A 22,465-nucleotide genomic window follows, 5' to 3' on the forward strand; every position below is an offset into this window, starting at 1 on the left:
ATAATGAACAAATGATAGCATTCAGAAATGATAACATTTACAATTGCACAATCATATGGAAGAAAACTTGAAGAGCTTTATTAATAACAAGGAGAATTACAACCCAGTTGTCTGATCCAGTGCCATCCTCCCAACTTCAATCCTTCTTCACCTCATGAAATAGCAAGATCACTCCAACAAGAATAAAATACTCTCTCCTCAATTACCAACTATCAGCACTTACTTGCAATTCACAATATTACAACCTCTATATCTCTTGGATGAGGGATCCATTTATAGATGTGTGCAAGGGTGTGAGTCATCCATGGGGTTTGATTAGTGTCATTCCACTTGTTACAATTGGTTCCACAAGAGAAGGGATTGGTGATTCTCTTAGATCCCTTATTCATCCTTGGGCGAATTCAGAGAGGCGAGTGGCACAGGAGAAGTTTCTAGAAGATTCTATGAGCAATCACTTAGCAAACTGTCTGGGAAATTTTTCCATCCTCACCCATCACACCCTATAGAAGGCCTAAATAGTATGCATTGCACCCCAGCAGTGTCCCACTTAGTATGCATCACACTTTGCCAGTGGAGCAGTCAGTATGGTCCAATTTAGGCAATTTCCAGATGGTTTCTCAGATGGAACTTTTGGGGAATGATGTATTCAGATGACTATGTTCCTGTAGGGTATGAAATAACTCTTTTAGGGTTTGATGATCCCTAATACATCGAAATATAAGTTTGAGGTTGATGTGCCCAAATATGTCTATAACAGTTGCCCCCTAAAGCATGAGGTCATAAATATTCATGTCGGGTGAAATGCTTTATCATGAGGATCCGAAGTTTCGAACTAGAAGGTGACCTGCATAAGTTACAATACAATACATCATCATAATATAATTTTCATGATCTAGCTGAGGGAGGCATTCCCATGCTCAGCTTTGTAAATTTCATTTCATGTACATAGATCAGATAGTCGTCTACAGATACAGACTAGTGATTCTTCAGATATAGAGTCATCATCCATGGTTAGGATGACCATCTGTGTAGAGCTTTTGTATATTTGATGATTTTATATCCTTGAATATACCGCAGCCCAGATGGATGAAACTAGATCCAGGGTCTTCAAACTTGTTCAATCTTCGCTCGATGTACAAGTCAATCCATGCGAAGAGATGTTTTGAAGTCGAACATGGAAAGACATCACCTGATTACCAGCCAGTGATGTGAGTTGTTAACAGACGCGAGATGGATCACCGATAGTGATAATGATCCTCAAGGTACTATAGTACAATTCACGTGGTGTGAATATATGATCCAATGTCGAACACCACGCAAAATCTTTTGATCGAAGGTCATTGATGTTAACCTGTCGCTGGAAGTGAGAAACTTGCCATTGATGTATGCAAGATTCAAAGCATTGAAAGGGGTGTTTCTAAGTCAACTTCTTGGATAATGATCTGATGTTGACAAGAAGTGACTCATCATAGGAGGGCCTTGATGTTTCCCACATCTATGACACGAAACAAAGCAAACGATTTCTGGAGGTGAAAATGAACTAACGACACAAGGTTCAGGAATGGTGGTCATGAAAAGGTTAGAGGTATTGCAGTATATGGGACATTAACTGGATGTTTATTTCTCAACTGAACGACTTCTCTTGAACATGTTGGTGACACTGAGATGAATTGGTAGTGTTAACCCGAAAAATGGATGGTATGAAAGACCAGTGGTATGATGACCAGTGAACGAAATAACCCAACCCAACTCAATAATGGTGATGAAGTGAAAGTGTCATGTTCAAGAGCGACTTGCTACCATAAATTCTTCAAGTTTTTTTCCCTTTTTCCCCAGTCATTACTAATCAGTACCTCTTTATTTTTGTCAAGCTTGAGGAGGATAACATATGCTTGTTCTATAATTCTCCCTTCAGGAAAACCTGTCGCTATTTAATATTTTAACGAGTCTAGCAACAGTGAAACTCGGTCTCGTCTAGATGGACAAGTTTGTCGCTATTGTTTTAACGAGTTTAACAGCAAGGATAACTTGGTCCTTTTCACGTTTAGAGAGTTTTAAAAGGGGCGAAAAGAAAATTCCATAAGTTCTTTTTCGTAAAATGATCCCTTAGGTCTGAAAAAGGATAAAATAATACAGGAGGGATGACATTTCCAATACTTTAACAAACTGGAAAAGTCAAGCGCTCGACAACCTTTTCATATTTAATGAGTCTAAAAAGGGTTTAAAGAGAACTCTATTTTGAGGAATGAGTGGTGTCTAGGGTAGCAACTGGTTCCAGTGATTTTGGAACTTCTCAAAACATGTTGATTTATGTGAAGAGGCTGGCTAATAAGACCACTCATTGCAATTGTTCCTCAAAAAGGGTAAAACAACTAAGTGAAAGTGTATGATAGGCCGAAGAGATGGCGATAATGAGAAGAAAACAACCAAGGCTCAAAAGGCTGATAGAATGGCAATCACAAGGGTCTAAAATTTGAAAATGGGTTCATTTTTAGACAAGCTTGAACCATAGGGAACTATGCTTGGATTTAGTTTCATGTTTACATAAGCTTGAAATGAAAAAAACTATGCTTGGATTCAATTTCATTTTTACACAGGCTCGAAATGAAAAACTATGCTTGAAAAATGGTTTGCATGGTGGTCGAAGATGTTCAATTCATTGTTTAGCACATAAGATTCTTTCATCAGTCATTCAAATTGCTCAAAAATCCATCAAATTCATTAGAAATACATATATATGGATGAAAAATTAACTAAAACTAACATTTCATTTTGAAGTACATGAATAGTAAACATAAAAAGTAGTTTTTACCTTTCACTTTCATCATTTCATTTCAAATTTTGAATTTTGGAGCTCTAAAGTGGTTTTCCCCCTCAAATTTCACCAGTCGATTTCGGGAGATCTTGTGGACCATTCTCCGTGCCATCAGGACCAGGTAGGAACTATCCTTAAGCTCTTCATTTTCATTCCATATTTTCTTTATTTTGAGCAAGTTTTTCCACTTTTCTAGGCCCATGGGGTTTAAAGATTTCGTTCCTCAATCATCGCACCTAGCTAGTATCGAAAGGTGCAATGCATACTAAGCTGCCAATAGGCCAATCAGTATGCATCTCACCTTGCTCAAAGGCAGGGTGCGATGGGCGCAGAAAGGTAACTTTATACAATGTTTTTCCATCATATTTTTACCTGTTTTTGCTCAAAATTGGATCCTAACTCATCTATCATTTTCATTTTAGATATTTGTTGGATCAATATGGTTGTCACATGGAATGAGAACATGAAGAGGAGGATATGATTTCTTTACATGACTAGGGCACAATGGATGCATTAAGAAACTGTGGTTTAAGGTAGTTCTTCCGCATATCCAGCATGAGACAAAAGATCAATTTTTTACAGTATTTTCTTAATGCTTGGGATCCTATTGACCAGGTATTCCAGATCAGAGGTAAATTTATTCCTTTCACGGTCAAGGATATTTATTTTCTGATAGGATTTTCAAGGCATGGTGCCCCTCTTTCACTATCAAGATTTGCTCGTGGGGGAAAATTTGTGAAAGATTACATTCATCAGTTCTGCAGGGATGGATCTCAACCCAGTAGAGATGGTAAGATTAATATCCAGGATGTCATTGATCGACCTTTGAGGACCATTTTATTTACCTTTGCTAGATTGGCTGGCAACGCAACTTTAAATTTAGCGAACAGATCTTACATGCAGTATGCCTTGGAATGCCTAGAATCGAAGGTGTTCAATTGGTGTGAGGTGATACTTCCTGTTATAAAAGAAAAACTGTCCAAAGTAAAGAATGGAAGAACCAAGAACTTTGGTTATGGATCCATATTGACTGCTTTTATTTGGAAATAATTCCACTGATGCAACCTCAAAACATTTCACTGGGATTGCTTGCACAGAGGGAACCACAGATGCAGATATGGGTGGACCTTATAGCTAGACATGCCAGCCAGTCACAGATCTCCTTCTCAAATTCCTTTTTCAAGTGGTTCAACCACCAGGAGATGGTGTTTGTAGAGTATCCATATGTCGGGATGGATTTCCAAGGCAATCCAGATTTGGCATTACTAGTTGGTGAGTAGTGGAGTGCTATAGGTAAAATGATTCGACCACATCTTTTTTTTTTTCAGTTTTATAATGTTTTTGTGTTTTTGATGTTACCAAGGCTAAAAAAACTCATATGTGTGTGTAGATATTGGACCACTGTGACCAGTGGTACACCCACGGGAAGAAAATGACGCTCCAGCAGGAGAGGCTGTAGGGAGGGCCGCCATTCGGGATCTAGATATATCACAGACCCTGGCAGTGTTGCATGATCAAATCAAGGGCCTCACTCTCAGCATTCAGGATGTCAGGACCGATGAGTTACCTTTGAGGTTACAGTGCCATACTACTGGTGTACCGAGTCGTTGGACTAGGCTCCTGCGCATGATAGCACAGGCGGTGACATGTTATCACTAGCATCACTAGTATAGGATGTTTTTCTGCATTCATTTTGAGTTTCTTGGTCAGATTACCGATTTTGTCTTGGACACAAAACATCTTGTGAAAATTATAAATAGCTATCTACTTTTGATTTTTGGAGTTTCATTTTGGCTAAGTGATGAAATCCTAATGCAAATGTTGATGTGAAATGCTTTCTTTACAAACGTTGCAAATGTCTATTTAACACATAGTTTGCTAATGAATCAGTCAATTTGTTTAAATTTCTAGAAATGTGTTGATATTGAATGGAATCAAAATGCATTTCCAAAATCCTAAATCTTAGGAACATGCAATAAATATCTGGGTTCCGAATGGAATAAATGCTAGTAAGCTCTAGAATGATGAGTTATGAATCTAGCCTGACAATGAGCCGGCGTATGCCATGTGAAATGGCATCAGAGAGAAGTGCAATCGACACGCTATACTCAACGATGTTTTTCGTCGATTGAACAATACATAGCCCCGTGAAACTCACTATCTCACCGCTTGGAGCGAAGGTGGCCCAAGCCGCAGAAGATAGGTTCTGCATACTATGACTAGCTCCGTCGGCATACCCAACAAATGGTTTCGAAAAGTATGACATCTGCAACAAATGTGAAGTGGATTACCTAACCAAAATGAAAACTCTAAAAGAAAATACTCAAAAATGCAATAAAAGCATATGTACAATGAGTTTACTACACTTAATCAAGCATAGTAACGTTTAAGATACAACCCATTCTGAGGCTATGACAGTGGAATCCCATCATATTAGACTAGCTCGTAGGCTCCTTTCATCAATACACATTTAACAGTGAAGGGCCCATCCATAATGGTTCAAATTTACCTGCTCCTAATTTGTCAGAGTCCTGATCGTAAAGTAAGACCAGGTCACCTTCTGAGGAGACACGAGGCTTAACATTTTTGTCATATTGTGCCCTGATGCATTTCTTATGTGATTCATTAACCAACATGACATCACGACGGGTTTCATCTAGATGGATTAATTCCAAGAAATGAGCCTCTTCTTCAGAAGTTTCGGGAAGCAAGTCGATTACAAGCTTGAGGGATGAGATTTTGCACTGAATGGGTAAGACTGCTTCTAGACCATACACCAACTGAAAGGGCATAAATCTAGTCACATTTCTCACTGAGGTCCTATATGCCCATAGAGTTGAGTATAGGATTAAATTCCAAATCCTTTTATGGACTCCAATCATTCTCTACAGCATGCGCTTAAGGACCTTTTTTATTTCCTCAACTTGTCTGTTAGCATGTGGATAATATGGAGTAGAACTATCATGGGACAGTCCTAATTTGGTAGTTAATTTGATCATCATGTGATTGCGAAAATGTGACCCATGATTTGTGACTATAGCCTATGGTACACCAAATCTAGAAACTACATGATTGAAAAAGACAAGAGCAACCATTTCGCCGCTGTTGTTCAATGTGTGCATCACCTTGGTCCATTTTGTAAAATAGTCGACAGTGACTATAATATACCCATGCCCCCCAACTGAGGTGGGGTTACATGTCATGAAATCAATGCCCCATTTAGCAAATGGACCAAGAGTAATGACTAGATGCAGTGGTGTAGGTGGTAATCTGGTTTTGCGATCAGAAATCTAACAAGCATGGCAACTTTTTATTGCAATTATGTAATCTTTGAATATGGTGGGCCAGAAGTAACCATCTCGTAAGATATTTTGCACAGTAGTGTAACCAGATAGATGCGCCCCACAAGCACTTGAATGACAATCATTCCAAACTTTTTCGGCCTCCTCATGTGTGAGGCACCTTCGTAAGACTATATCAACACCACGACGATAAAGTGTATCACCAATGATCAGATAATCTTTGGCTTGTTATCGAGTACGTCGTTGTTCAGAGTGAGAGATGTAGGCCTCAAAGTTTGGGTCTAGAGATAGACCAGTATATCCGCATACCACGGATCAATTGACGATAGCAGAAACAGAGTCTCATCGGCGATTGATGCTTTTGATATTAAATCGTTGGAGGATGAGGGAAGGTTACAAAGTAACTCTGTAAAGACGAGAGACTTCTCTGATTTTGATTTGATGAATTCCATATCAAACTCCTACAAGATGACTATCCATTTGGAATATTTTCCCCCAACAATTGACGTGACAAAATGTATGTCATAGGGTTGCGATCTGACACAATGGTAGTTTTTCGAAGGAGTATATAGTGTCGAAATCGTTGTACTACTTGAACGGCTGCTAAAGCCAACTTTTCAACATAAGAGTACTTGCTTTCTGTATCATTAATATTATGACTTAAATAATATATAGGATGTTCAATTCCATCATGTTCTTGCACTAAAACCATAGCGATGGTTGTATCTGCAGCAGCGAGATACAAGTTGAAGTATTTTTGATAGTCAGGAGCATACATTAATGATGCTTTTATCAGGGAATCTTTGAGAGCATCAAAGGAAGCTTGTGCAACCTAATCCCAATGGAAGGGTACCCCTTTTTTCAAAAGACATGTATAAACTTTAGCGAGCTCAGCATAATTTGAAATGAACCTCCTCAGAAAGTTAGCTTTCCCTTGGGGTCTTTGAATCTGAACCAAATTTGAAGGTGGAGGCATGTCAAGAATTGCCTGAACCTTAAATGGGTCAAGTCGAATTCCATCCTTAGAAACCAGAAAAACAAGAAGCCGACCAGAACCAACACAAAACACACATTTGTACGGATTGGTCGTATTTTGTAGTGTCGACAATGTAAAAATATGGCTCTCAAATGTTGCGGATGATCAGTCCATTTTCACGAATGAGAAAGCAGATCGTCAAGATATGGTTGAATGATGTGTTTGATGTCATGGAAAGTGTAATTCATTTCCCTCTGAAATGTTTCCCCTGCGTTCTTCAAGCCGAATGGTAATTTACGATATGCAAATGTGCCCCACGGACATATAAATGCAGTTTTTGACTGGTCTTGTGAGCAGATATTGATTTGATTGTATCCGAGAAATCCATCCATGAATGAAAATATTTCACATATGGCACATTCATCAATTATCTGGTCGATAAAGGGTGTAGGATAGTTTTCCTTTGGACATGCCTGATTTACATCCCTATAATCAATGCACACTCTAATCGTTCCTTGTTTTTCATCACAGGAACAATATTCGATACCCAATAAGTGAGAGGAATAGGGCAAATGAAGCCAGCACACAAAAGTTTTTCAACCTCTGCGTTAATGGTAGTGGCTTTCTTTGGATGAATAGCTCGAAGCCGTTGTCGTACTGGTTTGACATCTGGATACATCTTGATTTCATGTTCAACAATTCTCAAATCAATGCTTGGCATTTCTTCATATGACCATGAAAAGACATCTCTGAATTCACGAAAAAGAGCATAGTAATTTTCTAGTTCTAATGGAGAACAAGATTTTCCAACATGAATATTCTCTACAACATTAGGTTTGGTCGAAATATTAATGGCGATAGTTTCTTCAATGTTGGACAGATTTTGCTTGGAATCTACTGTATTTACAGAATTTAATAAAAAATCAACAATTGAAGGGTGATTGAGGTCATTTGAATAATATTCATTGTCATCTCGAAGGTGGGAATGATGATGATAATATTCCCATGGCGTCTCTCCTATCATCATTGATTGGATGATTCCTTCATCTATATGCGAGACGAAGGATCAAAAAAGGTACCATATTCTAAAGACCTATCTACCCAAACACTTATTGAGTGCAGACTCGGGTTTGTTGCATAAGCCCAGAAAATTGATTCCTACAAAGATTTGATGGGGCTTAGTGGCAACACTTCACAATGATCCTCACTATCAAAATGGTCGGAACTCTTCTTAAACTCAGATGATGTAGAAGAGATCATGTGACAGGTTTCCACTGTGGCCACTTCTGTGAAACTAGATGGAGATGGGAGGGAAAAAGTACCCATTAAGGAAGGGTCTTTTAGGAGACCTACTCCAACATTTTGAAGCAATTGTGAACTTCCATGGATCAATGGAATGCTTCCAGTAGCTTGTGAACTGTTAGCAAAAAAGGCTAGTTGGTCAACGATTGTGATTCCACCTTGGAATGGAAATGCAACCTTTCTAAAATATGTAGACCCAACGGCATCCATAGCATAAACCCAGGGCCTTCCTAGTAAAATATTGTAGTCAAGGAGTCCATAAATGACCTTGAATTCAATGTCTACTATCTTTCCCGTAGTTCAACTTGCAAGCTACTTAAAATCCCATATGGAGTGTACGTTCTTCCATCGAATGCTTTTAATGTTGTTGGTGATCAAGACAAGGGTGGTGAACCAAGAGTTTTCCAGCAACTCATTGACATAATATAGGTAGATGCCCCCTCATCAATGATGGTTCGATGAACATTTTTATTGAGGGCTTTTACCTATATAAGGAAAGCAAGTTGAGCTGGTAACTGTGGTGTATACCCAGTATGCTTAAAGACCACAAGACTGGAATCCGTTGGATCAATCCCACCTATTGTTGATAACAAAGCATGCTTTTGGGAGGGACAATTTTATAATACCTCAAGTGTCGACATAGCAGATGGTGATTGAGCCAGATCCTCCACTATATTATAATTCTGAGCAGCTTGAGCACGAGGATTAAATGTCGATTTATGTAGGACTCCCTTTGGCAGCTTTATATTTAATTCAGGAATAGTGGGTGGAAAAACTTTTGGCGAAGTCATTGTCGAACCACTAGGTTGATCTGTAGCCTAATTTTTCGACGATGATGGATTCCCATAATCTTTATTCCTTGTCAATATCAAAACATCATTTTGCTTGTTTGCGATGGATAGCATAAGCACTTGGGATGTGGAAGCATTATCGGTAGCAACCATATTACTTTCTGGGTTTGGAAATGGATCAATCAACACCACTGAGGTATTTGAAGCCTTCAAAAGTTTTGAAACGTCAGCTCTATGTGGACAATCTCTCGTAAAATGTTCCTCGTTACAAATCAAACATGGATAACGAAGAAGTTTCCTTGCCGCAGTAGGGGTTTTAGATGATTTTTCAGGAGTGGAATTCTCTTGTTTCTTCTTGTTCTTTTTCCCTTTCTTCTGACCCCCTGGTTGCTTTGGATTTTTGCCTTTGTCAGATGACACAACATTAATCTCCGAGGCAAGAGAATTTTCATTTTCATTCTAACTAGAAACAATAAGAGCTTGACTAGATGGACCTCTTGCGGTTTGCATGCTTGAGGCACCGATCATGCCGTCACTGGCATGAGAGTCCCTACTTGATTTAGGAGGAGGTGGAACAGAATAAGGTGGTCTAGGAGCGTCAGGAATTTTGTCGTAGAGTGTGCCAGATTGTGTATAGATCAAATCTAAATATTGGGCATGAGAAATGACTTGCTCTTCAGTGACAACTCCTCCTTTCACCATGTCCTCAGTGATAGATGGCAATAAGGACTTAATAAACCACTCAGCTAAAAGCTGATCAGGAACATATGTCTTTACCATTCGATGACGACGTCGCCACTCATGAATATGATCAGATATGTGAGTGGATGTGGTCTGTTTAAAATTGGTAAGGAGTTTTGTTCCAGTTTCGTACCTGATGGGTAACTGAAAGTGGGTTAGAAAAGTAGTGGAAAGGATGGTGAAGTTATCAAATGAAGCTCTAGGAAATTCAATATACCATTTTGCTGCTGGACCAGTAAGCGTTCTCTAAAAAAGGTGAAGTCTAATCAAATCATCATTCAGAGTGTTAGATGAGCACCACAAATGAAAAGTCATTACGTGATTCGATGGATCTTCACCTGGATTTCCATTGAACTTAGGAATATCATAGGGGAGTTTATGAGGAATCGTCGGCCACCAAGGGGCGTATGCAATTGGATCATTCATTAGCTGGTTCAAATCTAGTAATTCTAGAGTTGCTACAAAAGGCAACTGCTAATTCAGGTTGGGTGGAGCATACCCAAGATAAGATGGAATCGCCTGAGCAGTAGGTCTTTGCATACTAGCATGATGTATCTGTTGCTGGTAGCTTTGATAAGGTTGTTGGACATAACCAGTATAGTGTGGTTTTTGATAACCATAATGAAAATGCAGCTGTCCATAACCTACAAAGCCTTGTTGCCCAAGTCCTCAATAGGCTTGATATTGACCAAATCCAGTCTAAGCTTGTAAGCCAAGCCCAAAATGAGGTTGGGTTTGCTGGAATTGTGGTTGTTGGTACATCGTTGTTGGACCATTTGCTTTTGCCCAATACTAGAGAATTGACCAAGTTGTGGATTGACCATACCCGTCGATGCCTGAGTCATTCCAAATGAAGAAGCACTAACCTGATGTTGCGGTTGAGCTGTAGAGACAAGTGGTTGTTGTATCACAACTTGAGAAACTTGAGTCTTCTGCCTCCAGACGTGAGGTTGCGAGGAAGGAGCAAGTTGAGGTTGAGACATAACAGGTTGTGTTTGTGTTTATGACACAGTTGTAATAGCAGTTGTAGTGGGAATATTCGACACAGGTCTGATCAGTTGCATTGGATTTACAACCCTTGGTTGTTCTAGCAGTACTAGTATCCAACCACTAGATATAATTCTAGTTTGACCTAAATGTTCTGGGAAACTCTCATATGGTTGTTCCCTAGGAGGAAACAGTGAAAAGGCATACTGCTCTCCATATGGCAGCAGTCCAGTGTTTAAACGATATATCTATCTTTGAAACTGGGTTGCCCAAATTGATACTGGCATGCAGGATCAAATTGCTGAGTTTCTACATAAGAAAGACCAGATGGGACTCTGGATGAATAAATAGGAGTAGACCATGGTATCGAAGCAACCCTTGAGTGGACTCCAACTAGTGATTGATAACCAGCTAGAATAGATGGTGTACCATATAAATATGACTTGGGTGTACCAGAAAATATTGTAGGAATAACAGCGCAAGGTTCCACTACAGCTGCATCAAATGACATATTCCTAGATGTTGATGGTTGCTCAGACATGTTTAGTCTATCCAAAAGCTCTCCAAGCGATTCGACAAGAACTTGCAATGAAGGAGGATTAAATGAACCAAACTCAAGAGTAGAAGGACACAAATGAATCCCAATTCCAAAATGTAACGAGGTACTAGATGGGGGATCCTCTACTATATCCTCTATAGCAATCATACTAGGTGTAAGAGGTAGACCGTCAGGTCCGAAAAATATTTCTAGAGTGGAAGAAGGTATAGTTTCTACAGCGACAAATACTGGAAGGGTGACACCTTCTGAATACTAAAACTCAACATCCAGGTGTTTAAGTAAATGAAATTCAGTCTCAAAGGGAGGTTCTTGAACAACTACTGGTTCAAATGTACCCTCGATTTGAACTGAAATGGGCTCTGGATCAACTCTAGGTGGAGTTGTTTCAGGTACAGAAGTGTCTACTGTTACACTAGGATCAGTTCTAATGTCCTCTTGTAACTGTGGAATTTCCTCTCTGAAGGTAGATGTACCAAAAATAATCAAAGTAACTGGAGTCTCTAACGATTTTGAAACAAAAGTTTCAAATAAACCAGATGAATTGGACTCAGTTAAACGAGACCGCTTTGCCTGAATTCACTTTGCTTCCGGAGGCAAAGACGGTTGACTTGCTAGTCTTCGCGAACGACAGGGTTTTGATTGACTTTCTTCCACGATTTCAGATTACTTGATCAACTCAAAATTAAGGGGAAAATGATGTTAATCTAAATTCAATTAATTTTAATGACGCTTGGACACAATTGTGCTTTTTCTATTTTTAAGAGTCGAGAAAAAGCTAAAGATGACTCTAGTCTCCTTCGATTTTTAATGAGCTTGAAAGGACAAGTTCTCAGATGGACCTTTTCTTTTAAAGAGTCGAAAAGGAATGAAAGTGACTACTCTGGAAAATCTAGACAGAGGTATTACCAAACCAATCACAAAAATTCAATATACACCTTGGTGATAAATTAAAGAGAAATTACCAAGGACTTATGTATGGAAGTCAATCTTTCTGAATGTTGTGTTCAGTGCATTGCGATCAATAAGGTGGAAAACTCAGTTTCCTATGGATAAAGGATTTAAGCCTACTATGGTCTCCCAATATATACATGACGGTATGGGGAGCACAAGGCTATGCTAGCACTTGTCATATCAAGGAGGAGGAATCACTCAACCTTCAATGAAAACGATAGCCACTAGTTTTAATGATGCCAAAACACATCTCTAGCCTAGACCTCTAGATATGTTGCATTAAGTTCCAAAGCATTGTTAGATTCATTGAAATTCATTTTAAAGTTGATCTTGTTTACAATTTTCCTTTCAATGGTTCAGCGTGTGATGATGATTTGAAATTCCTAAGATGCAATCTACAATGATAAGCAATCTTTGTTTATTTGAGCAATGAAAATCCTAGCTACTAGGGAAAGAAAATAAGAGTGTTTTTAAGCAAAGAGCAAAGAGCACACACTAGTGCATTTCCCTAAATCATCTTTTCGAACACAAATCAAAAAATGCTAAATTCAAATGCATTTATTTGTTTTTTTCTCCTTAATGTGAAAAATGCCAAAAAGGAAAACTAAATGCAACAAAGATCTAAAATATTTCACTCAAAATAACATTTTTGACAATTTCTTCTTCAAAAGAGAAAGGAAGACTCAAAACGAAACTTTTCAATTTTGAATAAAAATGCTTTCGACACTTTGAATATAAACAAATAAAACCAAATACATGAAGAAAATTTTAATCGATTATCAAGGGAAGGAAGAATTTACGACACTTCTCTTTTCAACACAAAATGATAATTACAACACTTTTTGTACCAAAGTGACAAATCGATTTAAACAAAGTTTCGATAAAGGATTGTAAATGAGGAACAAATACACAAAAACACTCACTAATTCTAATGTAATTGAGGCTAATATAAGTGATGCAAGTAAGCTTTAGTAAAGAGTCACTATTCATATGTAGCAAAACAACCAAACAAAACTCAAAACAAGGTCAAAAACCCTCAATTTCTAGATGGAAAAAAAGTTCAGTCAATCATCGCACCTAGGCTTCACAGAAACTGAGATGCATTGCACTTACTACACTCGGGAGGTGCGATGCATACTGAGTTACAGTGGAATAAGTGCGATGGTCCAAGGAGCGCAACTAAAATGGGTTTTGGCTCAAATGTGGAGTTGTTTTCAATGAGTTAAGCTAGGTTTTGATGAACAATGAGGAGCAAAGTATGTTGAAATGTCTTGAGAGGTTACTAAGCTACCAAAAGGGCATCTAGATGTGCTTGTAAGTCAAATTTTTAATTAATAAACTAAACCATAGATTGACTGAAGCAGCATTCATCTACTACGCAATTGCAGAGCAAGAGTAGTTTGAAGACTACCTGGTTGACTTCAGACTCTGTCTATAGTTTATCAAATTGAACAGAAAACTAACAATAAAAAAAAACAAACATTTGTTCATTCCCCAATGGATTCACCAATTTGTTTCTGGGAAAACTAGTATTCCTAAAGAATGCTGGCCCTCTAGGTTTGGCAGCTACCTGGAAACAACAGTTTAAAGCAATCCAATGATTTCTTCTATGTGTAATAGATAAGAGAAAGATAATGGAACCAACCTGGAACTTCCACTTAATCCCTTGCTTGCTCTCTCTCTCTCCTTTGGTAGATCCTGCAACTCCTCCCCATACTTAACACACTTGGAAATTACCTGTACAAGTACAACAACAAAGAACTGTCAAAGCATCGTGATCTATTACAACATGAACATTACAGAATCAGATATATAATGAACAAATGATAGCATTCAGAAATGATAACATTTACAATTGCACAATAATATGGAAGAAAAATTGAAGAGCTTTATTAATAGAAATGAGAATTACAACCCAGTTGTCTCATCCAGTGCCATCCTCCCAGCTTCAATCCTTCTTCACCTCATGAAATAGCAAGATCACTCCAACAAGAATACAATACTCTCTCCTCAATTACAAACTATTAGCACTTACTTGCAATTCACAACATTCCAGCCTCTAAATCTCTTGGATGAGGGATCCATTTATAGATGTGTGCAAGGGTGTGAGTCATCCATGGGGTTTGATTAGTATCATTCCACTTGTTACAATTGGTTCCACAAGAGAAGGGATTGGTGATTCTCTTAGATCCCTTATTCACCCTTGGGTGAATTCAGAGAGGCAAGTGGCACGGGAGAATTTTATAGAAGATTCTATGAGCAACCACTTAGCACACTGTCTTTGTTATGAAAACAGCTCACAAAAAGATAGAAAAGAGAGATCAACGCCTTAGAATTCAGCCTCTTCGAGGGGGAAACCTCCTTTACGTTACACAAAATGAACAATTCTTGGATGATTCAAATGAAAAACCTCCTTTCTATATATAGGATTCTAAGGAGTCACAATATAACCTAGCCGACCTAACAATAATAATATAAAGCCACAAAAATAACAATAGAGGGATTCTATGGGGCACAGTAATAACATATGGGGATAATAGGGGCACAACAATATTAATAAGGGATACAACTACAATAGTAATGGGGTAATCACTAGTATTATAGGGACCCAACATGCCCCTCTCCTTCAAAAAATTGTTGTCCTCAATGCTTGAGTAGTTCTGGATGCTTCTGTATAAAATTCTCATCCTCCCATGTGGAATCTTTAGTGGATAAGTTTTTCCACTTGATAAGATACTTCGAAATTGATCGATTTCATAACTGTCAAGTTCTTGTTTCTGTGACTGCTTCTGGTTCCAATATAATTTTTCCTTCCTCATCAAGTTCTGGCAATATTGTTTGAACTGGGAGCTTGTCGCCTATAACCTTCTTTAAACATGAAACATGGAAAACTAGGTGCAATCAAGAAGCTACAGGAAGCTCCAATTTGTATGCCATAGTACCAATCTTTTGCAACACCTTTTACGGACCATAATAATTTGGTGATAATTTACTAACCTTCTTAGCTTGCTTGAGGGACATTTGCTTATATGGTTGTAGCCATAGGAATACCTAATCACCTACATCAAAACTTCTTTCACTGCGATGTTGATATGCCTGTTGTTTCATCTATTTTGTGCCAACACAAGGTTATCCTTTAAGATTTGGAGGACTTGTTGTTGATGTTTGATGTGATGTTCCACTGCTTGAACCTTAGAATTTTCTCTTAAATATGATGTGATGGATGGTGGTTGATATCCATAAAGTGCCATAAATGGGGTCATTTTTGTTGTTGTATGGAAGGAAGTGTTATACCACCATTCAACCAGAGGCAACCATTTGACCCACTGTGTCTGTTTATCAGATACAAAGCAACGAAGATATCCTTCCAAACATTTGTTTACTATCTCAGTTTTCCCATCAGATTGAGGATGATAAGATGAGCTATGAGCTAACTAAGTACCAAGAGAAGAAAATAATTCAGTCAAAAAGTTTCTAGTGAAAATGGGATCTTTGTCACTTACAATAATATTTGGGTTTCCATGTAGCTTTTGAATTGTTTCCATAAATGTAGTAGAAATTGTATTGGCTTTAAATGGATGTGATAATACAAAAAAGTGTGCGTACTTGGTAAGTCTGTCAACTACCACCATGATGACACTCTTTCCCTCAAATTTGGGTAAACCTGTGATAAAAGCCATTGAAACCTCCTCCCAATGTTGGCTTGGAATGGATAAAGGTTGTAATAGACCCGGTGTCTTAATTGTTTCAACTTTATTTTGTTGGCAAACCAAACATTCCGCCACAAAATTTTGAATGTCTGATTTAAGGCCCTCCCAAAAAAATTCCTTCTTTACCCTGTGGTAAGTTTTTAAAAATCCTGAGTGCCCTCCTAAGGGAGAAGTGTGCAATTCGATAAGAATATTTTGTTTTAGCTGGGTATTCTTACAGAGGTATAAGTGATCTTTGTACCATAACAAATCATTTTGCCAGCTAAATGTATCAGACATACTGGAGTCTTGTTGTAACTTTCAAATAAGTTCCCACACTTCTTCGTTGTTATTCCATTCCTCCCTTGCTTCATTTATCCAATCTGGTTGGATAATAGAAATGGCGCACATCAATGCTTCCACATCCTCATCCTTTCTTGAGAGTGCATCTTCCACCACATTTTGCTTCCCTTTTTTGTAGATGATTTCAAAGTCATAACCCAACATCTCTGTGACCCACTTTTGTTGCTCTTCAGAGGATAATCTTTGTTCTAAAAAGTATTTAAGGCTATCATGATCCATTTTTACCTTGAAGTGTCTTCCCATTAGGTAGGGTCGTCATTTCTTAAGTGCGTGGAGTATTGCCAACATTTCATTCTCATAAATAGCTTTGTGTAAAAACTTTCCCTTGATTGGACGACTTTCAAAAGCAATGGGTCTTTCATTGTGCATTAAAACAGCACCAATTCCATTTCTTGAAGCATCACATTCCACAATAAATGTTTTTGTGAAGTCTGGTGTATCTAAGACTGGTGCTTGGCACATTTCCTCTTTAAGATGCTCGAAGGCCTTTGTTGCTTCTGGAGTCCATCAAAATGCATCTTTCTTTAATAATATTGTTAGAGGTGTTGCTATTCTCCCATAATTCTTAACAAACTTGCGATAATACCCTATCAACCTGAGAAATCCTCGCAGATGCTTTATGGATGTGGGGATTTTCCATTCCTTAATGGCTTTAATTTTGCTAGGGTCTACCTTAACTCCTTCATGAGATACAATATGACCCAGATATTCCACCTCCTGTACTCCAAAGAAACATTTGGATCTTTTTGCATATAATTGTTTCTCCTCCAATAGTTGTAGCACCTTGTCAACATGTTCAACATGATCCTTCCAAGACTTGTTGTAGATTAGTATATCATCAAAAAATACTAACACAAATTTTCTAAGGAATGTTTTGAAAATGGAATTCATCAAACCTTGAAATGTTGAAGGTGCATTGGTAAGGCCAAAAGGCATGACAAAAAATTCATAATGACTCTCATGAGTTCTAAATGCTGTTTTCAGAATGTCTTCAGTCTTCATTCTGATTTGATGATATCCTGAAAGAAGATCCAACTTGGTGAAGTAAATTAATCCATGCAATTCATCCAGTAATTCATCAATGACAAGAATGGGAAACTTATCTTTAATAGTGAGCTTGTTGAGCTCCCTATAATCCGAACACATGCGCCATGATCCATCCTTCTTGTGCACCAATACTACTGGAGCTGAGAAAGAACTTTGACTCAATTGAATTATACCAGCCTCTAGCATTTCTGCAACCATACATTCAATTTCACTCTTTTCAGCATAGGGATATCTGTACGGCTTGATGTTTGGAGGAACACTTCCTGGAATCAGATGAATAGAATGATCATGATCACGAATAGGTGGGAGACCTTTGGGAGTCTCAAATACCTTGGAATGATTGTCCAAGACTTTTTGGAGATCTGGAGAAATATATGATTCCAACGTGGAAACATCTAGCGAACATAATTGTGAAATTACACCTCTTTGTTCCTTTTTTAGAATCTTTGTCATATTGTTAGAGCTGATTATCTTTCCCAATTTCCCTGCAATACCCCTTAATCCAACTTCTTTTCCTTCCACAAAAAATTTCATGAAAAGTTCTTGAAAATTAAAAGCTATTGTACCCAAGGATTGTAGCCATTGGACTCCTAGTATAACATCAGCACCTCCCATTGGAATGGAATAATTGGGCTAGTCAATACATATTCTCCCATGGATAGCTTGATATTATGGCACTTTCAAGAGCAATTTATTGTCCCTCCATTTGCAACCATCACTTGACACTCTAGTGCTGGATATAAGAAGCAATTCAATTTTTTTCTACCTTACAATGAATAAAATTGTGGGTATTGTCTGAATCAATCAACACTATTACCTTTTTCTTCTTGATTTGTCCTTCTATCTTGATGGTTTGAGGAGTGGTAATTCCCGCCAATGCATTACAAGATATGGTTGGATTCATTTCTTCTTTATCTAGGCTTTGTTCCTAGAGTATATCCTCTTCTTTTGACCTTTCTTGCTCCTTTTCTTCTTCCTCTTCACAATCTATGTAGAATAATTTCTTCTCAGCACACTTATGACCTTTAGTGTATTTGATATCACAAATATAACAAAACCCTTTTACTCTTTTTTCTTCCAATTGTTGTGGTGTAAACCTTATAGGTTGTGGAAGACTAGGGGCAACAACACTTCCATCTTTATAGTTGTGGGTGGTATGCTTCCTGGTTGCCATAATTTTGCTTTCCATTTTTCTTGCTAACCTGAATGCCTTCTCTAATGAATCAGGTTCCCAAAGGCGAACATCATGTTGGATATTATCCTTTAAAATCTCTATGAACACATCAATCCTATGCTCCTCTGGAATATTTTTTACCCTTATGTTCAATTTTTGGAACTCCTCAATGTGCTCCATTATTGAACCCTTTTGTTTAAGACTTATCAATTGGCTAAAAAATTTGTTGCTTTTTGTATCCTCATAATGTGTTGTCAATTCTTCCGTAAAAATTTCCCAACTGATAATTTGTTTACGAGAGCAAAGCCATTGATACCATACAAACTGATTTGGTTCCAAATATAAAGTTGTAATACGTACCTTTTGTGTGTTTTGCACATTATTGAGATCGAAAAATTGCTCCATCTGTACTATCCATGTTGCGAGATCCTTGCCATCAAACTTCCTCATATCGATTTTTGGAATATGGTGGGTCTTCGATCCAAAATTAGAGTCTATGGAATCATGATTAACATTTCTTTTGTTCTCATCATGAGTTTCCTTTACTACCCTTTCACCATTAGTGACCATTTCTTGTAGCAACTTATTCATATTTATCTTCAATTCTTCCATATTATCATCCATGCCATCAATTTTAGCGTCCATGCCATTCATCTTAGCTTCCATGCCATCCATCTTAGCTTCTACGTCTTTCTTTAAACAATCCATCTTAGCTTCTACACCTTTATTTAAACCATCCATCTTAGCTTCTACATATTTCCTTAAACCATCCATCTTAGATTCTGTTGCTTTTTGTGCAAGTGACACTTGTTGCACTTGGTCTTGTAATTTTGATATATCATGTTGCATTTCTTCCTCTTCTTCATGATTCATGCTAGAGCTTTCAGGTTTCTTACTAGGTGTTTTCATTTTCTTTCCTCGGGGCATCAATTACCGATTCAAACTAATTTTTCAAAGCAAGCTTATGCAAAAATTTAAAAAAACTACACACATTTTTTCACTTTGTAGAAGCTTGATATTAAATCTGATGTATCTCTTCAATTTCACATCATCCAGTTCTGAAATTAAGACCTGTAGTAGCGCTCTGTGTCCTCTTTCCAATGCCACCAGTCTTATCTAAATTGGATTCTCCAAGGAAGAGTTATGCACAATCTCCCAAGATGACGTAATTATAGACTAGTTCAGTAGAGCGAACTTGTACGACATGCCACGAGTCACTGTTTCGACCTTTTGCTCCAAAAAATATATAAAAGAAACTAAAGTCCATACTCTTTCTGTACCTTCTTACGAAATTTCAATCCGATGCTCAAAGAGAAAATTATGACGATTTTCCCTAGGTCACCTGTTTGGAATGTAATTCAGGTGTCTGCAAAAAGACCAACTTCCTGAGATAATATCTCCACAAATATAGCGCGAAAAGATCTAAAATTTAGATCCGAGATTCAGCACGATTTCTTCTCAAATGGGTTTTTTTTTAGCTTTTGAAACGTCACAGAAAAACAGTTATAGAGAAAATGCCACGATGACCTGTTTGGAGTAGCGAAACCCTAGAATCCAAAGCTCTGACACCAAATGTTATGAAACCAGCTCACAAAAAGAAATAAAAGAGAGATTAATGCCTTAGAATTCAGCCTCTTCGAGGGGGAAACCTCCTTTACATTACAAAAATGAACAATTTATGGAGCTATAAAAAGGGTCTCTTTCACCTCTAATTACCTCACATTAGTTGTCAATCCAAGAACGTTTTGTTATTTCAAAGAGTGTCTCATTTTGAGGCTATCATTTGCTAGAGTAATGCTAGTAGTATAGTGTTCAGAAATACAAGAGTAAACGGATGATTGTTTATAGCAAACTACTTCAAAATATTAAACTACACATTCAGAAAACTAAGCAAGTTATCAATCAAGGGTTCAGTAGCAGTAACTCATCCCTTTGTAAACTGATGGAACTAAGGTAAATCAGAGAATAGATCATGGATCTGGGAGCCAGGCAGTAAATTTCAGTACTCACTACAGCCCTAGATCGTTCTTCACACCAAAATAACAAAGGATAGGAATTGGAACGACAGATAAGAAATGGAACAGCGAAATAAGAAATAGAACAGCAAATCTGAAATGGAACAGCAAATCTGAAATAGAACACCAAAAAGGAAACTATAATAGCAACTAAGTTTAGCAAGCAGTAACACCTTAGTCTACAAGATCAAATGCATGAATCATGACCTACAGGAATCAAATGGCAATCCTTCACTCTTAAGGACGAATTGAATAACACACCAAAATGGAACAACTCTAATTAATGATGAATTATAGAACAGAACTTCAAAACCATCTATGCACGTGGCACACCTTAATAGTAACCTGATCTCGGTAAACTAGTTATCACTCTTAGTTATAATAGATTACGACTGTGTTTCAAAATTGAACAGCAACATCTATAGATCCAACAATCACAAAGAACATAATCGCTAAGATGAATTCCGTAATATCAATGAATAAGTGCACAGCACAGAGGCTCTGTAATTGAACAGCAACAATATTCTGTAAAGACTGACAGTATTATATCAACACTTAGAAGAACAGTGATACGTTGCGGAGTCAATGCAATTGTTTTGTCTCAGTAAAGTAAACATAACGGAGCATGTGATGTAAACTAACAAAACACATCAAATTACCAAATAACACTGATAAGAAAACCACGCATAAACCAAATGTAATAGTACAAGAGCAAGTGCCCTCCAGGGTCGGGCCCTTAGCCTCTAGGGGTACACCGCTTGAAGTTATTCTAGACTCAGGGATGAAATAGCAACCGAGTTTGTATTAATGCATAAAATGGAATTACAGTAGATCAGTTCTCAATGAGACTCGATGATCAAAGTTTCAATCTTCAGAGAAATTACATAAAACATAAGGATTCGACCCCCTCAAGCTAACAGTGCTGCCCCTTTTATAATGATGAAGGTAGAGATGTCTAGGTGCAAAAATAGTTAAAGCAGCGATCCCTCAGGATCAAAGGATCCTGAGGGATTCACCGAACCGTTAGTTCTCAGTTATCTCTTTTCCTTCTTGCACCGAGCCGACATCTCCACCTCCTTTCCAGGGCTGATTCGCTTTGATCTATTTTTCCTTGTTTGCATACGGTTCCTCGTCAAAGGGACAGTGGTTAACCCGGCCTTGTTCTTTCCTTCAGCACGACAATCTTTTGTTTTCCCTTCTTTCTGCATAAGAAAATGACAATTTTCAGTGTTTCCGCTTTGCACATTAATCTCACAAGTTTCATTACCATTCCTTATCATTTTCTTAGTTCATGATGCAAAAGTTTTGTAAGTTCTAATGAAAAGATGCTGAAATAATTACCAAAAACATACCTTCTTTAGTACTCCACACACACCCCTGCTTACCCTTTTTCATGCCCTCATGAAAACATTGTAGTTGACATGTAAGGCAGTGAGAGAGTAGGCTAGAGATGGAATCTCATGTGGAGGTCTACAGCCATGATGCATAACTAGGTGTTCAAAGAAATGGCCTGTCTGATCCTTAGGAATCTCATACAGGGCTTTGTACCGAGGTGCAGGGTGCTAAATAATTGGACTCCGGAACCTATATCATAACCAGGATGGCCCTGCCCTCAAAATGAATTCACCATATAGGTGCAAGTGGTCGGTAGCTAACTTAAAATTTTCATACTTAAATGGCTCCCTGAGTTGGATATTCGGATTAGAGATCTGATATCGAAATTTAGCTGCACCAATGGCAAGGTCTTTAATAG

Source organism: Pinus tabuliformis, chromosome 8 (assembly GCF_031772625.1).
Source record: "Pinus tabuliformis cultivar Carrire ecotype Pingquan chromosome 8, CPIR1, whole genome shotgun sequence".
Lineage (NCBI taxonomy): Eukaryota > Viridiplantae > Streptophyta > Pinopsida > Pinales > Pinaceae > Pinus > Pinus tabuliformis.